Source organism: Mus caroli, unplaced genomic scaffold, assembly GCF_978045245.1.
Source record: "Mus caroli unplaced genomic scaffold, Mus_caroli_1 scaffold_15, whole genome shotgun sequence".
In the NCBI taxonomy this organism is placed as follows: Eukaryota; Metazoa; Chordata; class Mammalia; order Rodentia; family Muridae; genus Mus; species Mus caroli.
In genome coordinates, this window is record NW_028227270.1 from 79,116,321 (window position 1) to 79,129,461 (window position 13,141).

General features: G+C 46.7%; 1 protein-coding gene and 1 pseudogene across 4 annotated transcripts in view; one reads left to right on the plus strand and one right to left on the minus strand.

Moving 5' to 3' along the window:
- Hivep1 (HIVEP zinc finger 1) overlaps positions 1–2,797 on the minus strand; it is a 136,913-nt gene extending 134,116 nt beyond the window's left edge. For 2 of the 4 annotated variants that reach the window (XM_085831150.1, XM_085831147.1), the window contains exon 1: positions 2,713–2,797. The gene's annotated coding sequence lies outside the window, so the exon portion shown is untranslated. Of the gene's footprint in view, positions 1–2,347; positions 2,464–2,583; positions 2,680–2,712 lie in introns of those variants that run through there. The other 2 variants (XM_085831148.1, XM_085831149.1) reach the window with 2 other exon arrangements.
- LOC147001018 (uncharacterized) lies at positions 1,876–12,898 on the plus strand (annotated as a pseudogene).
- The last annotated feature ends 243 nt before the right edge of the window (positions 12,899–13,141 follow it).

The following is a 13,141-nucleotide window of genomic DNA, read 5'->3' on the forward strand; positions in this document are numbered from 1 at the left end:
TGCATTGCCAGTGACACAAGATGATCACACTGCCTAAACAAAAAGCAGTCCTTTGTTGACTTAAGTGTCTGAGGCTTGGAAATTACTTGTTACTGCAGCACGACCTAGTCTGTCCTGACTGTGCTTTTTCAAGCTGAAATGCATCATGCCAAGACGTAATTACCCAACAGGCATGTCCAACCTACAGCCCAAGGACTACCTAAGTCTGACTGAAGATCTCTACTTATGCTGCCTAACACAAAATAGTAAACTTACTTAAAACATTACAAGATTTCTTTTGAGATTTTTTTTTGTAACTCTGTTGCAAGGTTCTCCAGCCTATGTTGCAATGCCAAAAGGTTGAACATGCCTGAAAGTTAACCACCCATCTGTCCAAATCAGCAACCTCCCTCTCTCTTCCACTAGATTCTTTCTCAATAATCAGTTAAAAGTTTAGCTTCAACTTCCTGCAACAGTGCTGATAAGCAAAGCCCATTAAGCAGGCCCTATGGGGTGAAACCAAGTTTAATCACTAAGCAAACACAATAGACTAAGGATGCTTTTGTTTAAAACCTCTCATATCTATTACTATACACAACACAAGAGAACACTTATTGGGTTTACTGTAGAGTTTCTACTTATCACCTAATTTAATCCTAACAACCGAATCAACAGCTCAAACTCAGCCATTTTACAGAGGTAGGGGAAAAAAAGTTTTGGGAGAAATTAAAAAAAAAAAAAAAAAAAAAGTAACAACTCCAATTCATCCATTTTACAAAGAGAAAACAAAAAACCAAACCAAAAAGAAAAAAAAAAAAAAAAACAAGTTTTGGGAAAGATTATGAAATCTATGGAATGTGGCCCCACATGACACCTTGCCCATTTCCTCTGAGAAGATAACATTTACCTACCAAGGACAATCCCCTCCCAAAGGGATGAATGACACAGCAAATCATGAAGACATACTTTGGAATCAAATCTGACCAGGTTCAAGGCCAGGCTTTACCCCATACAGTGTGGCCTTGTTCAAGGTACTTAAGCTCTCAGAAAAGAAGATCAGATTTCCCAAGCTGTAAAATCAGGAAACATTATCCACCCCAAACGGGCTAAGAACTGAGGACTAAGCTACACAATGTAGAAGCTTTGCCTGCCACATGAAAATGCTGAAATATTAATTCCCAGGAAGAACGCCTCTAAGGTAAAGACCGTGTATCCCAGACTAAGGTTTTAGATGTATGTTTTCACTTTAGCTAAAACGCATAAGGAAAAGGCGGCTACAATTACCGTGCTTGCGACTGTACGCAACACGGCTCTTAACACGGCTATTAGTCGGCATAACACAAACTATTCCCAATCTAACGCCAGGGGAAGAATAAGAAACAGGACGGTCAACGATGGATGAAAAATAGGGTTCCTCAACTCCCCCTACCACAGAGCCATCAGCTATAGCATCCAAAAAGGTTTTGACTGCACAGAGAATTTAAAGATAAAGCTGTAAGTGTTCCGTTCCGTATTAAAACTAAAGCTTTTAAGCGGTCACGATATTACGAAGTTTTTAAAGCGTGAACTAGGATTGTAAGCCGATCACGTGACCTCCCTCAGCTCCCAAGCTTAAATGTTAAAATATGCAAATTCCCAACCTGTAACAGCTTTGTGCGACCCGGTTTTGCAGCCTCCAGCCCCCCTGTCCCTAGCTGTCCAGCCCACATTTAAATCCGCGGTGGAGAAGTGGTTATTTTCAAAGACGACAGCACCACCGTGGCGACTAGGACCAGTGATCGACCATTCTTTCTCGAGAAAGAAATACATACTACAAGGTGCAAAAACAGGACACAATCAAAAAAGCGTAAAGACAGTCACAAGGAGAAAAAACATGAATGAATGTGGAGGGCGGAGCCTGGGAAAACCCCTCTGCAACGCTGCACTGAACAAAGCGCTTAGCATGCCAGAAGGAGGGGGGAATGGAAGTGCCAGCTCCGGAAGGAGCCTGGAGTGGATGCGGAGAGCAGGAGGAGGAGGAGGAGGACAGAGTCGGCGAGAGCAGCAGCCTTGAGACTCCTCGCACCAGCCTCGCCACAGCCCCCTCCCCTCTCCAGCCGCAACTCCCGCTGGAGCCCGACCCCGCAGCGAGCCCAAGCCGCCCCGCGCCCCTACTCACCGGCCCCGACCCACCAGCGGCGGGCGCGCGCCCTACGGGGAGGGAAACTACCCAGGTGGCCCGGAGTAAACAGGCACTCCGGGCAAAGACCGAAAGGGAAAGCGAGCCACAAAGCCGGGAGGTGCGGAAGCCGCGGCCTGGTCTCCCGCAGCCCCGCCGAGCCCTCCTGCGAGAAGCGGCCGCGGCGACCGGGAGGCCGGCCCTCCGTACCTGCTGGGCTCGCAGGACCGCAGCTCCCGCCGCCCGTGCGGCCAGGACCCGCCGAAGTGGCAAGCGGCTCCCGCACGCAGCATCCCCTCCGCAAGGTCGGCGCCGGCACACGCGCACACACTCACTCACACGCACACCCGCGCGCCCGCCCGCCAGGGGGAGGTGGTCCCGGCCCCCGCCCCCCGCGCCGCGCTCTCCCCGGTGCAGCGCCCCCACCGCCGCGCCCGGCCCCGCACCCGTCGGGAACTGCGCTGCACTTGACAACCGGGACATCAGCACAAGCGGAGCCTCCTCCCGACGGGCACCGAGGCGCGAGCTGGGCGCGGGAGGGACCGAGTGGAACCCGGCGGGAGAGCGGCCTTTACCTCTCCCGGGTGTCCGTAAGGACGGCTGGCAGCGCGAGGGCGGCCAGGGCGAAGGTCGGCGGCTTCCCCGCGCGTGGGCGGGGCGGCAGGGGATCCCCGGGGGCGGCGGGGCGGGGGCTGCGGCGGGAGGGCGGGCTCCTGTGAAGCCGGCCCCGGGCCCCCTGCCGCCCCGCCCGCCCGCCCGCCGCAGGCCCCGCCGCGGGGACCCAGGACGCAGGAGGAGGCGCGGCCCGAGGGCGGGGCGGGGCGGGGCGGCAGCGGAGGCGGGGCTCCGCGGCCCGGGGAAGCCCAGCCGGGCCGCAGTCGGGGGCGGTTGGCCCGGGAGGAGGGGCGGGGCCGGGCGGGGCCGGATTCTCTTTACCGTCTTTTGACTTTCTAGAGCAGGCTGTGGGCCGGCCCGGTGACGTCATGGTGTCTCCCAGCCCCGCCCCTCGCCCTGGCCCTGGTAGGGAGGAGGAGGAGGACCCGGGAGGGAGGGGGGGACCCCAAGGGGGTTTCCTCTGCTCCGCGTAGAGGGAAGGGGAAAATCATAGTGAAACTTGAAACGCATTAACTTTGAAAAATAACTTTTAAAAACGAGAGAGAGAGAGAAAGGGGGCTGGGGTGTTGACTTGGAGGGTCAGAGGGGACGTGTTATTAAGCCCTGAACTGAAACCACTTTTTTGGTGGCGGATGTTCTATTAAAAGACCGAGGAAAGCCAAGGTTATTCCGGAGAGAGCGGGTGCTTCCCAGAGCCTAAGCAGCTACGAGCGCAGTTAACCCCTCCTTGGCTACCTGTCAGCTGGGGACTAACCCGCGAGGGAACTTTGGAAGCTGAAGAGGGGGTGCAGGGCGGAGCCACCCAGCAGGCTTCTGGAACTCTGGGGGAGTGAACAGGGAAGACAGACTAATTTATTACAAGCCAGAGTTTGACCCCGGCTGCTAGAAAGCGTTAGAGAACGGGAACTGGAAACTTCTGGAAATATCAGGAGAGCTGACTCTGGGGAACGAAGCAGGTTTTCAAGGTTAGGTATAATACTAGCAGTTTGAACTTAAAAATTACACGCATCCACAAAAAAAGCCGGTAGAAGATTGTACGGGCCACCTAAAAGTTGGAAAGAATAAGGTGTAAAAAAAAAAAAATGACGCAAAACAAAAATATTCTTTGTTAAGCGATCATACGCCCACTAACAGCTGACCATCTGTGCAAACTTGTTTTGCTCTCTTAGGCTTTCATAAAGATGTCCAGGTCGTTCCTGCTAACGGTTGACCCCTAAAATCCCCCGAGGAAGTCCTACCTCTAGCTTGCTGGAGCTAAGAAAAGCTCAAAGCCCCAGAATGGAAATTATTAAAAATGGAATACTCGGTAATGGCAAGCTTAGAGCCAAAAATAATGTTTTGCAGAGGAAGAAAATGTGTCTACCAAAAAGTAAATTTGGTCATAGGAGCAAAGATTATGCAGCTAGAAAGCTCGGGTGGTGGGTAATACTATGTTAGCCTTACAATGAAAGAGTACCATTTTAATATTCCAGTAAGATATCTTCTATTTTATTAAATGAAATACCCAATGGGTAGAATTCACAAAACATATAATGTAGTTCCCCTCCCCCAGCCGAGCTGTTTGAATCAAAAGATAAACATGCAGACATAGCTAATGTGTTAAGATTTTAAAAAAACAGTCTTCAGAAGTCGAGTTTTTGTTACTTGAAACAGAAAGAGAAGAAGAAGAAAAAAAAGTTAAGTGTCAGAGAGAAATTTTTGACTCAATATTTGCTGAAGACAACAGAAATGTATCCATGAACCCAGGGTGTCTCCAAGATACAGCAATGCTAAGAGCGTTTGAGAAAACTGCATATCTGGTTTTGATTTGTCATTTTACTGTGTTTTCTTGAGCAACAAACCAGTATTAAAACTTCTCTCTGAGACAGATAATATAGAACACTTTCCTGGTAAGTTTTCTGAATTGTCTAAATGCGGGTTTGTTTGTTTTCCATACCAAAATGCAGGGAAAGACAGCTATGTTAAATGTTAAGTAGTTGGTTTCGGTTTGTTTTGTGACACAGTAAATCCTCAAATAGCAAATAAACGGAATTGGATGAGTGAACCCGTCCAGCCTGGTGACTGGTAAACTTCAGCTTGAACTGTCAAAAATCCTTGAACAATGGGGATCCCAATGATGCCTCTAGACTGGGAAGGCAGAGAGATTCCAAAGGGGCCTCTTTCTCTCCATCCAACAGGCCAAGTAAACGTCTTTGTTGTGCCCCTTGGGAGACGTAGGGTCCTGTGGGTACTCTGACCTTATCTCTCCCGCTGAGCATCTAGGGGAGAGCATCGGTCCAACCCAAGGCCGCACCCGTGCGTCCCCCAACCCCAGTTCCCACGCGTCTGCCCGGCGCTGCCTGGCTCGGGCTCCCCCTTGGCACGGCCCCGTGGCTCCACGACACCGGCCCTCCGCCCGGTGCGGCCAGCAGCGCCAGCGCCACCGCCACGCGGAGATCCCGGAGGTTCCTCCTGCTGGCCCCGGGTCACACCGCCCGCTCGTCCCTCCCCTTTGCCCTGCGAGCTGGGTTTTCCCGTCCACCAACGAGTCCCCTCCCCCGGCCCCCACTCCGGCGACCCAGCTACAAACCCTCCCCTGCTCACTCCGCAGCAACTGTCCCCCCCCTACGCCCGGGCTCTTCCCAAGCCAAGCAGACAAAAGAATGGAGGGAGGAAAACTTACCGAACTACAAGGCAAAAAAAAAAAAAAAAAAAAGTCTGCTGCCAAGCTTCCTGGGTTCAACTTTTCATTTTAAAAACAACAAAAGCAGAAACCAAAAGCCTCCTAGGTTGGAAGTGGGCGTGAGAGGAAACGCTGGGGGAGGCGCTTGGTTCCCTCACTGCGCTGCCCCCCCCCCCTTTCTGGCCCCTACCGGAGCTTTGATGTTATCTGGTGCACCGCCTACTTGGGTTATACCTTGAGCTTGGTGCCTGGTGACAGTCAAGATAGTCTCCTCTGTGGGTGCTGCTAGGAGGCAGCGCAGCAGGTGGCCAAAGGACGGAATCCTGGCTCTAACCGGTCCTGGAAAAGGACCTTTGGGACTCCCTTTCTCACCTGAGCTGAAAAGGGCTCTTCCCGCTAGGGATCGTAGTCTCAGAACTGTGTGCTATGTTTGCTGTTTGAATCAGAGAAGGAGGTCTCCCAGATTGCATTCTTTTTCCTTCCACTCAGAACAAACTTGTAATAAGATCGTTTGGATGTTTCCCCAGGCTCTGTTCAGTTTTTAGATCTGCGCTTTGGAAGCAGATATTTTCTTTCTGGGATATTCCTGCAGCCTTCAAGAGACAAGAATACAACTCCTAAGATGGTATAAACTACAATAACAAACTACAGATTCCCCTTTGGGTCAAAATACCTGCACATCCTCCCCCTTGCGTTATGGAAAGCTCTCGGTTTTACTGTATTTACCCAGACACTAGCTCAACCTGGATGTATATTTTTAATTATGTTTTCAGCCTCAGAATCATCACTAAGGAAAGATATTTTGAAAATCAGAAACAAACCAGGTTAGTAATAAAGAAAAGGCAGGGTCTCCCATTCATTCTTCCTGGCACACATACCCTTTATGACAGCAAGAGGCTGTGTTCAGGCCCTGCCTCCTGGGAATTTACAAATTAATGGAGATAGCACAAACACATGGAAAAAAATACCTAGAGGGAGAAAAGATAGAGGCCCCAGCTTATAAACAGAGTCAATTAAAGTTACACCGAGTTATTTATATGACTGCTGAGAGATCTTTGGGTGGAGGGAGTGTCTATCCACAAAAGTTCCAGGAGAAGGTGAATCCTCAGTAGAGCGTTTAGGAAAAGTTCAGATCTGTCTGGAAGATATGCACCATACTCCAATCCAGGGAGGCAGCCCCTAAGTGAGAAGGTGCGGAACTATGGGGTGCTGTTTCCTTCATGCAGTAGAAAGTCTAGGCGGTGGGAAGTGACAGCCAAATTAGGAAGGACACTATTGAAAGTGGGAGGGACAGTCTTCACCTGGGAACCCTGATGGGACCTGTGCACCGGGCTGTTCCTGGCTGTAGGATGGGTAGGGTTTTCTAATAGTAGTTGTGAGGCAGTCAGAAGGAACTGGCACCAGTCAGTCAGAGAAGAGCCAAGGCAGCCATCGTTTGGAAGGAATTAAGACACTGCAAGCAGTTGGTCGTCGTTTGGAGACATCTGGACAGAGAATAGTCTTTTTTTTTTTTTTTTTTTTTTTTTTTTTTGTGGTTTTTCGAGACAGGGTTTCTCTGTGTAGCCCTGGCTGTCCTGGCACTCACTTTGTAGACCAGGCTGGCCTCGAACTCAGAAATCCGCCTGCCTCTGCCTCCCGAGTGCTGGGATTAAAGGCGTGGGCCACCACGCCCGGCTGAGAATAGTCTTTTTAAGCATAGTCGCTGTGGCTGATGGATTTAGGATAGATATGGGAGCTGGGTATAAAGACTGCAGCTGTGGTCACACTAGCTGTAGTAGTGATGAGCGGCAGTAGACGTGGGAGCCAGCACCCCGCTCCTGTTTCTCCTTCATCCCATTTCTAAAATGTTACATCATCTCCAGTGAACCGTGGAGTTAGTCCACGGTACATCCATGCCTGGGGTCCAGAGAACATCCGGATGATGAAAACACAAAGGCTGTGTTTTATGGAAAATAGACTCTAATAACCTTATAATATTCTGCATCTGTGGAGCGGGAAAAAAAAAGGAAGACATGGTTGTTTAGAAATCTACAGCAATTCATGGTCTTAGAAAGTGATAGATGATTTCATAAAAGTGTAGCTGTTGGGGTGTTTGAGATTGACAGGAGGGAAGGGGAAAGGTGTTTGGGTTTGAGCCTATCTCATTTTGAGAAGGATGATGTCCCTGGCGCTTGTTTAATTCACACTACAAGACACGGGTCTCGAGCTCTCTTGGAAAGGGCCTACTTCAGTGTTAAGTATGACTGTTTCATGAGTATTATTTAGTGTACTACCTGTTAAAAGAGGCTGGAAGAAAGATAGTTATGATCAACAGAGGTGCTACATGAAAGTTCTCAGACTCCTATGTACAGTGTGTCCTAGGTAGTGCACTGAGAAACACGGGGAAGGAGTGAGCAGTGTTCTCTGAAGCTACCCCTGCTGACCTGTGATCTCATTGTGTAGAAATAAGTAACAATAATCTAAGCCATGGTATCAGCCTGCTCAGGGCAATGTAACAAAAAAAAAAAAAAACATAAACCAGAGATCTTGGGCAGTGTACATGGATCCCCTTGCGGTTCTGGGGGATAGAAATCCACAGTTAAGTCTCTAGCAGATTCCTTTCTACTGAGGTCTGTCTTCCTGGCCTTCAGATGGCTGTCTGCTTGCTGAGTCTTCACGTGGCCTTTCCTGAAGAGTGTATATGGATGGAAGAGGAAAGAGAGGAAAACGAACCCTCTGGTTACTCTTAATAAAGACACTGCTGTGGGTAGAGGATGAGTATCCTCATAGGCTTAGGATTTTAAGGATGTGCTCCCTGCCTCATGGCTCTGTTTGGGGAGCTTGTGGAACCCTTAGGAGGCAGAGCCTTGATGGTTGGAGTGGGTGATTCTAAGGGTGGGCCTACAGGTTTTATAGCAGAGACTGTTTCCTGCCTCTGCTTGGCTCCTTGTCCTGTGAGCAGTAATAAGAAAAGGCATCTCAGCTGCACATCACCACTACCACAGGCTCAGTGTCTTCCCCTCTGAGATGAACTGCACTCCCCAATTATGACTGAGAATAGCACTAACACCATGGGCTCTATGCTCCCACTTAGGACCTCATTTTAACTAAGTGCTACAAAGTTCCTAATTCCAAATACATTCTCACTGGGGAGCAGCCTTCATGAATGAGGTAGGGGCAATCAGTCCTGTGGCATGCAATAGTTTTGTTTAGGGATGGTTTGTTTTGTTTGAGATACTGTAGCTCAGGCTAGCCTAGAACTCACAGAGATCCACCTGTCTCTGTCCCCTAAGTACTGAGATTAGCGATTGTTTTAATCCCAGCCCATAATGAGTTGTTTTGTTTTTGTTTTTAAAGTAGCAGATCAACTAGGAAGGGTGTGTTGCATTATTGAGAAAGGAACAGGGGGACAACTTCTAGACTTTTGTTTCCAGGATTAATTACTACTTATTGGCTTTGTTTGTTTGTTTGTTTTGAGTCAGGATATGTGTAGTTTTGGCTGCCCTGGAATTTGCTATGTAGGCCAGGCTAGCCTCAAACTCGGCCCATTGAGTGCTGATATTAAAGATGCATGCTTCCACACCAAGTTTTCTCTTAAAGTTGGGTGGGTACTCTATACATCAACATTTCTGAGAAGTTATCAGACCCTCGTGGTAATCCACCTGCATGCACAGGTGTAAATTTTTGTTTTACGGATTGCTGAATGATCGAAGGGTCTCATTTTCCTGACCACATGTAATTAAACATCATACTATCTAATGTCTGGGTATCCCCCCCCCAATATACAAACTCTATCTTATCACTTCGTTACTTACTTTTATTACATCTAACATTGGTTGCGATGTATACTATTTCTCAACCCTTAAATACAGAGGTAGTGCACATCTTTAATCTCATCACTTAGGAGGCAGAGGTAGAGGCAGAGGCAGGCAGATCTTTGTGAGTTGGAGGTCAGCCTGGTCTACAGAATTAGTTCCAGGTCAGGTAATGATACACAGAGAAAACCTGTCAAGAGAAAAGATGTAGGGGAGGAAGGAGAGGGAGAGAAAAATAGAATACAGGGCTTGGAATGAGTGGACCTGGTTTCATTTCTGACTTCTTATTCCCACTTAGAACAATGTAGACACAAATTTTTGTGGAATGAAAGAATCCCATTGGAATCTGAATCCTGATCATCTTCTGTGTCAATCTAAATGAGCTTTTTTTCTTACTTCATCATGTCTTTATAAACATCTTTTCAACTTCCATTTCCAGACTCAGGATTATATAACAGAGTTTAAAGAGCTCTACTCAGGCTATAGAGGAGGCACCTGGAATACAGACTGGTCTCATAGATTGTACAGCATCCCCAGCAAACTGCAGAAACAACATGGCTGGAAAACTCTCAGATCATCCTCCAGTTCCCAAGCCTGTCCCTTTATACTCTGCCCCTGTTCTCACCAGTCACTCTTCTGACTTGACTAGCTCATCATTTTCATTGGTTGTTTTAGAAACACAAGTTCTCATCTACTGCAGTTTCATAGAGTTTTAGTGGCTTAGCATTTGGTGTGAACGGAAGAGAAGTGGAGGGAAGACTAAGGAGGGAACGAAGGAAATATTTGTCCATAAAAATATCAAGAAAAAATACCATGAAGCGAAGCCAGGTAGTGGTGGCATACACCTTTAGCCCTAGAGGCAAAGGCAGGTAGATATCTGCAACTACAAGACCAGCCTGGTCTACCGAGCGAGTTCCAGGACAGCCAGGGCTGCACAGAGAAACCTGTTTTTGAAATTCTATACTCGAATTAAAGGTTCAAGGGTGATTTTATAAGAAAAATTTTGTGTCAACTGATTCACCTAATTCAACTCATGCGCCTCACCTTTTCTCTCTGGGCTGCTATAATTGTTGAATTAAAGAGCAAACACATTCTTATTTGAGGAACTGCGAGTACTTAGTAGTGCTAGCATATATGCCTACTGGTTAAACTCCTGGTATCTCTGGCCCTCTTTGACGTTGCTCTTTCCCTGAACTTCCCAGCCCAGAAACTCCCAATTCTCAGTATATTGCTAGGTTCTAAGAACCTTTCCCGCATGCCTGCTCACTGAATCAGATTTTTGCAACTGAACTGCTTCTGGCAAACAACCATTCAGGCATCAATTTTTCCCTAAATTCTCCACTGTCTTATTCCGTACTAGTTTGTCAATTTTTCTGTTTTTAAAAGCCCACAGCTATGAATTTGTGATTTTTGAGCTCATTGGCATCCTTATGGTTTTATTGCCCCCCCACCCCCATCAGCAACCTCCACCGTGATAAATCCTGTTATGCTGAAATGTCCTTAGGTATTAATATGAAAGAAGCCAAGAAAGGTCAAAGACCAGCTTGGGAAAAACTGGAGTATCACAGAAAGAACTAACAAAACTGAAACATCAACTCACCATTAGAACGATGAGCAGGAAGGGGGTTGGGGGCAGACTAGCCACTACTGATGAGACAGTAAGTAAAGGCTCCTTGACAACATTGATCTGTTTCTAATGCTTTTACATTTTTCAGCTAATTTAATTTCTGCAAGAGGAGGTAGAACTTTAAACATGGGACATGATTTTTAAAATAAGACATCTGAATAAGGTTGGGGCAGGGGCATCAGCTGTCCAGATGGCTACGTAGCCGAAAGACAGTATAGATCTTATTCGAAAGATTTTCCCCCCGTTAATGGATTATGAACACAAGGGTTGGTAATTATAAAAAATATTGATGCAAGCAGCAAATCTTGGCACGGTCTCAGTATGGAGCGCACTCAACGCCGGAGTAACAGGACACACACATTTGTCTTCCACTTGCTACTCACACAACTGATGTTCCCAACTGCTGTGGAACCTTCTGGTTGTAAAATTCCACCCCTCCCATAGTAACAGGAGAGTCACGACAGTCCCCCTCCCTTCCCGAGCAGTTTCATAACAACGTTCTCGCAGAAAGTCCCATAGTCCACCACATGGAATAAAATAAAGCAACTCCCAGGAAAAGGAAGTCAAATGTTGCCTACCAACCAATAGCTTATCCATTAAAATAATAATAATAATAATAATAATTCTAAAGGCATACTTCTCTTTTAGCAAGGTTTGGTGACCAGGAGGAGAACGGATCTTTGAAAACCACTTCTTCTACTGTCTCAGTAAGCATGGGTTCTTCAGGGAGCATCTAGTCTGAGCCACTGATAGTCCCGCATCCATTTGCATACAGTGAAAAAACAGGATCCACACAAGTGTTTTTCATTAAAGCCTCTTAAGATTTCTTCTTAAGAAATCTCAGATTTTCTTAATTTTTAAAACACAATTTATCCCAACCGAACACACATGTGGAAAGTGATCCACAACAAATGTTATGATAATGGTCTGTGATTCACGATCCCTGGAGGCCAATCTGCAGTTAAGTTACGGCAGAGTTTGTATCTGCTCTGTGAACTCATGGGAAGCCTGAGCGAGAATGAGGATTATTTAACTGAGAGACGGTGGGGCTGCTGGAGATATAGCTTGGTGGTAGAATAGTTGCCTAAACATACACACCTTGGGGTTTGATCCCCGGCACTGCAAAAAACAAACATATAAATAAATAAAATAAACTCATAAAAAGAGTGAGAAATTCTGGGGTGCTTTAGAAATACTATATGGAGCTGAGCAGTATGGAGTTCTTGCTCTTCACCGCACTTCCTTGCTTGGGCAGGGGACAGCCTAAGTCTATGGCAATGTTGAGAGTCTGGCATGTAACAAGCAAAAAGGTGCATTCTGCTAATTTAATCTAGGAAGATCTAGAAAGAGAAATACATCCTAATGTCACTTAGGTAGACAAATTCCAACCCAGACACATTGCTAATTGTAGTCTAAGTTTAAATATGTTAAGAAACATTTTACACTGCCCTCAACTGCCAGAGAAATCGTACATGAGAGAGCACTGCATTGTTATTAAGTGATATGGAAATACCTACTTCCATAAGTATCTAATTAAGGGTCTCTTTCCCTTTAAACTTAAGGCAGGGGCAGTGCATGCAAGTGTGTGTGTATGTGTGTGTGTGTGTGTGTGTTGGATCCGTTGGAGCTGTAATCACAATCCACCTGACCAGGGTGCTGGAAACTGAACTCAAATTCACTGCAAGAGTGAATGTGCTGAGCTGCTAAGACATCTCTGCAGCCCCCCCCAGACCCCCCTTTAAGTATTTATTTCCTCACTTGCAACTACTTGCCATTTCTCGGTGCTGTTTCCTCTTTCTTTTTGCTTCTGCATTTGAAATAAATGACTTATTCCTAACCCCAAGAATATATACGCACATAGATTATATGAACATGAGACATCTGCCCTCAAATCCACTTATAGTTACGTCTATTAATATTTACAAGTGTTCTCATCTTTAGATGAGAGGAATACTACTCTCTTTTAGCTTATTGCCCCAACACCTGGCTTCTTGAATTTAGATCTCTTGACTAATTATAATCAGAATTATCTCTTTACAGCCGCCTACATCCTGCAGTTCTGACCTCAGCTCCAACAGTGTCTTCGAAGCCTGATTTTTTTTTTTTTTTTACTCTCATAACCAGTCCTCCTCTCTCCTTTTTTTCTCACCCCCTTCCCCCCCAGCTCTAGCCTTTGTTCTGGCATTTAGAAAATCTGTACAGACCTAATGTGACACATTGTAAATTTTCTCCTCAATCCTCTTCAAAAGATAGCTAAAGATGAAAAACAAACGTGTCTCTACTACATTTCATAAAAGACTCAGGAG